Here is a 7728-nt window from a genome sequence, read left to right on the forward strand (position 1 = left end):
TTCTGATTTCCCAGAACCAGGATTTGGATACTTCAGATTAGTACTTATATCTTGTCTTGATAAAGTTCTTCATTGAAGTTAATTTCACAAAACTATCAGAGAGTGCGCTGGCACTCTCGACTCTACGTACCAACGTAGGGATGACGAGGATAAAAAATGTCGGATAAAAAATGTCGGATAAAAAATGTCGGCCCCACCCACTGATACAAAACAAAAGTTGGAGTGTCCTTTCGTACTCTCGTAGTAGTTTATCGAGGACATTTGCATTTCGAGTGTATAATAAGTTTTATTGGCACTTTAAGTAAACAAAACAGTAAAAACCATGAGAGTGACACGTCCGGCCCACTGATCTATAGAGATCAGTGGTCCGACCATGCACAAGTTCCTTCGAGAGGCTCCGCCCTCCCCTCTGTCCCCGCCCTATTGGTTAGAGGGAAGCCACACCAGTTATTTTGGGCATTTCTAAGTGCAGGTCCTTGTGTGGCCTGATCCTGGATGAAGACATTACTCTTTGAGAAACGAGCAATAAGACAGAGCTGCAGGATACAGTCAGGGTTACGTAAGACAATATAGGAACACATGTGCAGTGTTTGACTTTGCTGACTAAGATATCTTGGCACCTTTGCTCCGAGATTTGGTATCCTCTGAGTACCATATACCATTGTGTTATTCCACATTGTAAAAAAATTACAGAAAGGAGTGAATAAAAATTTTTATGCCAAATTAAAAAAGAAATGTAGGGATGACAAACAACAGTCGAAAAAATATCCTAAACAAGATTGGGATGATGCTGGTTTAGACTTTAGAGAGGAGCTAACAGTATATTTTTTTTTTTTTTTTTTTTTTTTTGTATACTGAATCGAGGCTCGTGAAAGAGCTAACATTTATTTCACAAACAAATCAACCAGACAAACAAAATATACAAAAAGAGGGAGCGGAAGACAAGATGGGGAGAGAAGGGGAAGCACACAACCACAACATTTGAGAGCAGGGAGAAGTGTGGGAGGGAGAGGGCTTGGGGGCAGGAGGCGTGGGAAGGGGGGGGGGGGTCGGTGGGAGAAGTATAAAACACAAGGGGACCGAAATTCGCAGGGGTAGAAAAGATCAAGGCTTTGGATGGGGGAGAATAAGAGATGGTGGTGAACAGCTGTTTTAAAGACCTGGAGGGTGGAGTGGGATTGAAGAGAGTGAGGGAGTTTGTTCCAGAGGCGGGAGAAAAGAGGAATGAAGGAGTGAAGGTGAGCAGAAAGTCTTGATTTTGGCAGTTTAACCATAAGAGGGTTGCAGGCAGATCTTGTGCGACCTGTAGGAATATTTGGGGGACAGAGCCCAGAGAGGGCTGGGGGGGGCAAGGCCAGAGAGGAGTCGGTAGAAGACGGAAAGACCAGCAACCTGCCTGCGGTGAGTGAGTGAAAGGCCCTTGGAGTTAGCTTCATCGCGGGAGATTCCAATGATTCTGAACGCTTTGGTTTCAACAGCGTGAAGACGGGCTGGGTGTGAGGCAGGAGCACCAGACCAGAGGGGAGAGCAGTATTCCATAGAGCTGCGGATGAAAGCCTTGTATGTGGTAAGGAGCTCAGGTGTGCCAAGGAAGGACTTCGCACGACGGAGGATGCCCAGTCGGCGACTGGCTTTGGAGGCCAGATTTGAAATGTGGTTTTCCCAGGAAAGATCATGGCAAATAGTGAGACCCAAAAGCTTGAGTGACAGAACTTCTTGGAGAGGATTATTCAGAAAGTGGATGGGAGGGTTTTCCAGTCGGTCTTTTCGGAGAGACATCGTAAGAGTGTGAGATTTATCAGGATTGAAAGACATGTTCCATTTGTTTGCCCAGTCTGTGATTTTGTCCAGGTCTGCAGAGAGTGAGGAGGCAGCAGACTGCCGATCTGAGGGAAGAGGAATGGAGCGGCAGAGAGTAGAGTCGTCAGCAAAGAGATAGAGAGGATTTTCAAGAGAGTCATAGAGATCATTGATGAAGACCAGAAAAAGCACAGGGCCCAGAACACTACCTTGGGGAACTCCAGCCTGAACAGGAAGAGGAGATGAGAGAAACCCATTCAGGGCCACACGTTGACTACGACCAGAGAGGAAGTCCGCCAGCCATGCGTGGAGATTTCCATGGATACCAAAGGAGGAGAGTTTGGTGAGCAGAGCAGGGTGCCAGACCGTATCGAAGGCACGTGAAATGTCAAGGGAGACGGCATTGCCATCACATAATCCCTACATCACTGCCTCCAGACTATTGTCTCGGGCTCGGCCCAGCTAAAAGTATTAGAAGCTCCCATATTTCATTTCTGCATAAGTATAAGAAGCTCCTATACAATTTCAGGGACTTCTTGCAGCTTCAGTTGTCTTTCCAACTTTTCTTTTTTATCAACTTAGCGTAACCAATCACAAATGGAGATAATTATAGAATGCTGTTAGAAGAGATGTTCATGTAGTTTGTAAGAAGTTGATGATCATGTACTGATATTATAACATTGTACTCGGCTGCTAATTTGTAGTCTCAGTATGTGGCTACACTACAAGAGTAACCAGACTGTAGTTTGTCATCCCTACATTGCCTTTTCACCCTTCAGCCCAAATTGGGCTAAAGGGTATTGTCGTCGCGGGCGTCCGTCAACTTTTGGTTTCTGTCAATTTCAAGGAGAACGGCTTGTTCGATTAAATCCATTTTTGCAGTGTGTGTTGGGGTTGAGTAGAGGAAGGGTCCTTTCGAAAATGGGCGCGCTGCGATTTTCAATATGGCCGCCACGGCAGCCATCTTGAAATTGGTTTCCGTCAATTTTGAGCAGAACGGCTTGTCAGATTAAATCCATGTTTGCAGTGTGTGTTGGGGTTGAGTAGAGGAAGGGTCCTTTCGAAAATGGGCGCGCTGCGATTTTCAATTTGGCCGCCACGGCAGCCATCTTGAAATTGGTTTCCATCAATTTTGAGCAGAACGGCTTGTCAGATTAAATCCATTTGTGCAGTGTGTGTTGGGGTTGAGTAGAGGAAGGTTCCTTTCGAAAATGGGCGTGCTGCGATTTTCAATATGGCCGCTACGGCAACCATCTTGAAATTATTTTCCATCAATTTCGAGCAGAACGGCTTGTCCGATTAAATCCATTTTTGCAGTGTGTGTTGGGTTGAGTCGAGGAAGGTTCATGGGCGCGAAATGGGTTCATGGGTAAAAATTTCTTTCCTGCAAAATCCTACTTGGTATGCAACTTCGCTTCAAATAACAAATTATCATCAATGCTTCCTTTCACCATGCATGGGCTGAGGGGTTACGCCCGCTTTGCGGTGCTATTTATTAATTTAGCATACATTTTTTTTATTCACTTGTATATTTGTGTGCTCTTGAGCAGAAAGCTTTCGTCCCGGATGTTGTTGGGTGACTGACAGTGGCATCTAGTAGGCTGTTCATCTCGTACTGAACAAGTGACCAGTGATCACTCTCTATCTTGCTGGTAAAATCCTGCAAAACATGGCTTCCAAAGGAGGCACTTGCTCTGGTGGGCCTTATTGGAGTCCATGATGAAGGTAGCATGTACTTCAGAAGTGCTGGAGCTTCCGCTGTGTATAGTCTGTCCATTAGACCCAGATCTCCCACAGTTCTCCTGTGCGGTAAGGGGTCGATTTTCATTTCCTGTGGAGGGACCCTGATGATACCTACAGCATGACGTTGCACATCATCCAACTTCTTAAGATACAATCACTAGATGCGAGAGGAACATACTCCATTGTGCTCCGGACATGGGCTTTGTACACTTGGGCTCGGCCAGATGGATCAACTGGGACGTTCACATCCATCGGTCACAACTGGGACTTACTTGGTCATCCATTGGTCAAAACTGGGACTTTTCATCCATCACTCGGTCACAACTAGGACTTGGTAATCCTTCAGTCAAAACTGGGACTTGGTCATCCATCGGTCACAACCGGGACGTGTCATCCATCGCTCGGTCACAACTGGGACTTACTTGGTCAATGATTGGTAACAACTGGAACTAGTCATCCATCGCTCGGTCACAACTAGGACTTGGTAATCCTTCGGTCACAACTAGGACTTGGTCATCCACCGGTCACAACTGGGACTTGGTCATCCACCGGTCACAACTGGGACTTGGTCATCCATCGGTCACAACTGGGACTTAGTCATCCATCGGTCACAACTGGGACTTACTTGGTCATCCATTGGTCACAATTGGGATGTGGTCATCCATCGGTCACAACTGGGACTTGTCACTGTTACTGCAATTTCTGGTATTTTCAGTAAAGAAAAGCAAAGTTGCTGATCCTTGGGTTCACTGTAGTCTCCACTACATTCAATTGATTATTTAAAAAGGACAATCCCTGCTAAGACACCTGAAGTACCAGCCAAAGCAGCCAAAGGTACCAGACTAGATCCAGTTGTAGAAGACTCGTCGTAGTATTGTAGTAGTAAGCACCACACCAGATCCAGTAAGTACAGGACCAGCCTCTTTGGACCTTTATTGGTCCGTGGGTGTTATTTATGGTTTTGTGGCGGACACAATGCCAGCGGGTAATAATTCCGCGCACCAGTGGGTGGCGCGAGTGACCGGGCGTAGAAGCACGGCTCGGGCCACGCCCGGAGCAAAGGCGTCACGAGGCGTAGGGTGGAACTGAAATACATGCCCCGCCTTTCGGCCGACCGGCCACGCCCGAGGGCAAGGCGTGGCCTCGGGACATATATGCGGGCTCGAAATTCGAGCCCGCCCAGTGCTTACGTGTGAGCCTAGAATAAAGTGTTTTGGTTTGTACAACGAGTGGTGGCCTACCTTCTTGGCAATCGAGTTGTGTGTGCACAGCACCACACTGGTGACCCCGACTGGTTCAGCCGTAGCTGACCCCTGAACGCGCCATTGCTACGAACGCTGTCGTCGTTAAACTCCCAGAGTTCTGGGAAGCACGGGCCGACGTTTGGTTTGTGCAGGCCGAAGCCCAATTCCAGCTCCGGGGCATCACGGCGGACAACACCATGTACTTTCACGTGGTCGCCGCCCTCGGGCCCGGCACTGCCGCCCGCGTCGTATCCATCCTTCGGCGCCCGCCGGGCTCCCACAAGTACGCGGCGCTCAAACGACTTCTTCTCGCCACGTTCGGGCTCACGGAGGCCGACCGCGCCGACCGCCTCCTGGACCTTCCCGCCCTCGGCGACACACGACCGTCCGTTCGGATGGATTATATGTTGTCCCTTCTTGGAGACCAGCACCCGGATTTCCTTTTCCGCGCGCTTTTCCTCCGCCAGCTACCTGCGCAGGTGTGGCTCACGCTGGCTGGTTCAAACATAACGGAACCCCGTGACCTGGCCGGAGAGGCGGACAAATGTTTCGCGGTCTGCGACACGCGGCCGACGTATGGCGCTGCCGTAGTGGATCCCGGTGCGGAGGTTTCAGCGCCGCATACGCGGCCGGTGCATGGCGCTGCCATACTGGATCCCGGTGCGGAGGCTCCAGCGCCGCGCCCCCTCGTGGCCGCTGCTACACCCCGTCTACCACCGCCGTCACGACCGACATGGCAGCCACCACCGGGGCAAACCTGGTGTTATTATCTTGCCAGGTTCGGCCGCAAGGCCAAGGCATGCCCCCCGCCGTGTTCCTTCGACGGGTCGGGAAACGGCCGGGCTGGCGCTCACTTGCGGCCATGAGCGTCAGCCATTCCGGCAGCCTCCTGTTCATCACAGACACCTCGTCTGGTCGCCGTTTTCTGTGCGACACTGGAGCGCAGGTAAGCGTCCTCCCTACCTCCGCGTCCAACAAGCAAGCCGCGGGCCAGGGCCCCGCCTTGCTCGCCGCCAACGGAACTCCCATCTGCACATTCGGGAAGCATTGCCTCTCGCTGCGTTTCGGGGGACAGCGCTTCCAATGGTCTTTCGTCACCGCCAGCGTGCCAATGGCCCTGCTCGGTGCGGACTTCCTTTGTGCGCATGGGCTGTTGGTGGACGTTAAGCGTCGATGCCTCGTCCAGGCCGTAACCTTCAGCTCGCTCGCTTGTTCACTGAGCGGCTCATTGAGCAGCTCGCTGAGCGGCTCACCGAGCGGCTTACCAAGCGGCTTGCTGAGCGGTTCCGTCCCGGCGAGGTTAGTCTGTCCGCTTCCGGCAGCGGACGAGTTTACCAGCCTCCTCGCCAGTTTCCCGGCACTCACACGGCCCACCTTTTCAGCGGTGGCCGTCAAACACGGGGTGGAACACCATATTCCCACCGTCGGACCACCGGTCTATGCCCGGGCGTGCCGCCTCGACCCCACGAAGCTCGCCGTTGCGAAAGCGGAGTTTGCCACGCTGGAGCGGCTGGGCATCGTACGGCGTTCCAACAGCGCATGGGCCTCTCCTCTGCACATTGTGCCCAAGCCCGGCGGCGGATGGCGGCCGTGCGGTGACTACCGCTGGCTCAAAGACGCCACCACCCCCGACCGCTACCCGGTCCCGCATATTCAGGACTTTTCCGCCCGGTTGGCGAAAACGACCATTTTCTCCAAGGTGGACCTCATCCGGGACTACCACCAGGTCCCCGTAAAACCGGACGATGTACCGAAGACGGCTGTCATAACACCATTCGGCCTCTTCGAGTTCTTGCGGATGCCTTTTGGGTTGAAGAATGCGGCCCAGGCGTTCCAGCGGCACATGGACAACATCTTGCACGACTTGTCCTTCATCTATGTCTACCTGGATGACATCCTAGTCGCGAGCGCGTCCCGGGAGGAGCACCTGCTCCATCTCCGCACGCTCTTCGAACGCCTGGGCCAGCATGGCCTGATAATCAACCCCGCGAAGTGCCGTTTCGGCGACACCGCCATCGACTTCTTGGGGCACCGCATCACCAGGCACGGGGCCATCTCTTTACCGGCCAAGGTGGAGGCGGTCCGGAGTTTCCCGCACCCCCGCACGATCAAGGGGCTCCAGGAATTCCTGGGCATGGTGAATTTTTATCACCGCTTCGTGCCCCACGTCGCCCAGCTCCTGCGCCCCCTGCACGAGGCCCTCCGGGGGAAGCCGGGCAAAGGTGATATCGCCTGAACGGAGCAGATGGACGCGGCGTTTGCGGGCGCAAAGCTGGCCTTGGCCAAGGCCACCATGCTGGCGCACCCGGCGCCCGATGCACCAATCGCCCTCACCACCGATGCGTCAGACTACGCGGTGGGCGTGGTGCACGAGCAGTGGGTGAGTGGTGCTTGGCAGCCGCTGGCGTTTTTTAGCCGGCATCTCCGCCCGCACGAACGCCGGTACAGCACCTTTGACCGCGAGCTGCTCGGGCTCCACCTGGCGGTCCGACACTTCCGCCATCTTCTCAAGGGCTGCCCATTCACGGCCTTTGTCGATCACAAGCCCCTTGTTTTTCGCGATGGCCAAGGTCGCCGAGCCGTGGTCGGCCCGGCAGCAACGTCACCTCTCTGCCGTGTCCGAGTACACGACGGACATCCGACACGTCGCGGGTAAGGACAACCCGGTGGCGGATTGCCTTTCCCGGTCCGTCGCACACGCGGTCCACCTCGGGATCGACTATGCCCGGATGGCGGCGGACCAGACCGCCGACCCCGACGTCCAGGCCTTGCGGACCGCCGTCACGGGCCTCTGCGTCACTGAGGTGCCGTTCGACGTCGCGGGCACTGCCCTCTTGTGCGACGTCTCCCTCGGCGGCCTCGCCCCATCGTGCCCGCTGGCTGGCAACGCCCGGTTTTTGACGCCATCCACGGCCTGTCCCACCCGGGCATGAAGGCCTCC

Source organism: Myxine glutinosa, chromosome 8 (genome assembly GCF_964187855.1).
Source record: "Myxine glutinosa chromosome 8, kmMyxGlut1.1, whole genome shotgun sequence".
Lineage (NCBI taxonomy): Eukaryota > Metazoa > Chordata > Myxini > Myxiniformes > Myxinidae > Myxine > Myxine glutinosa.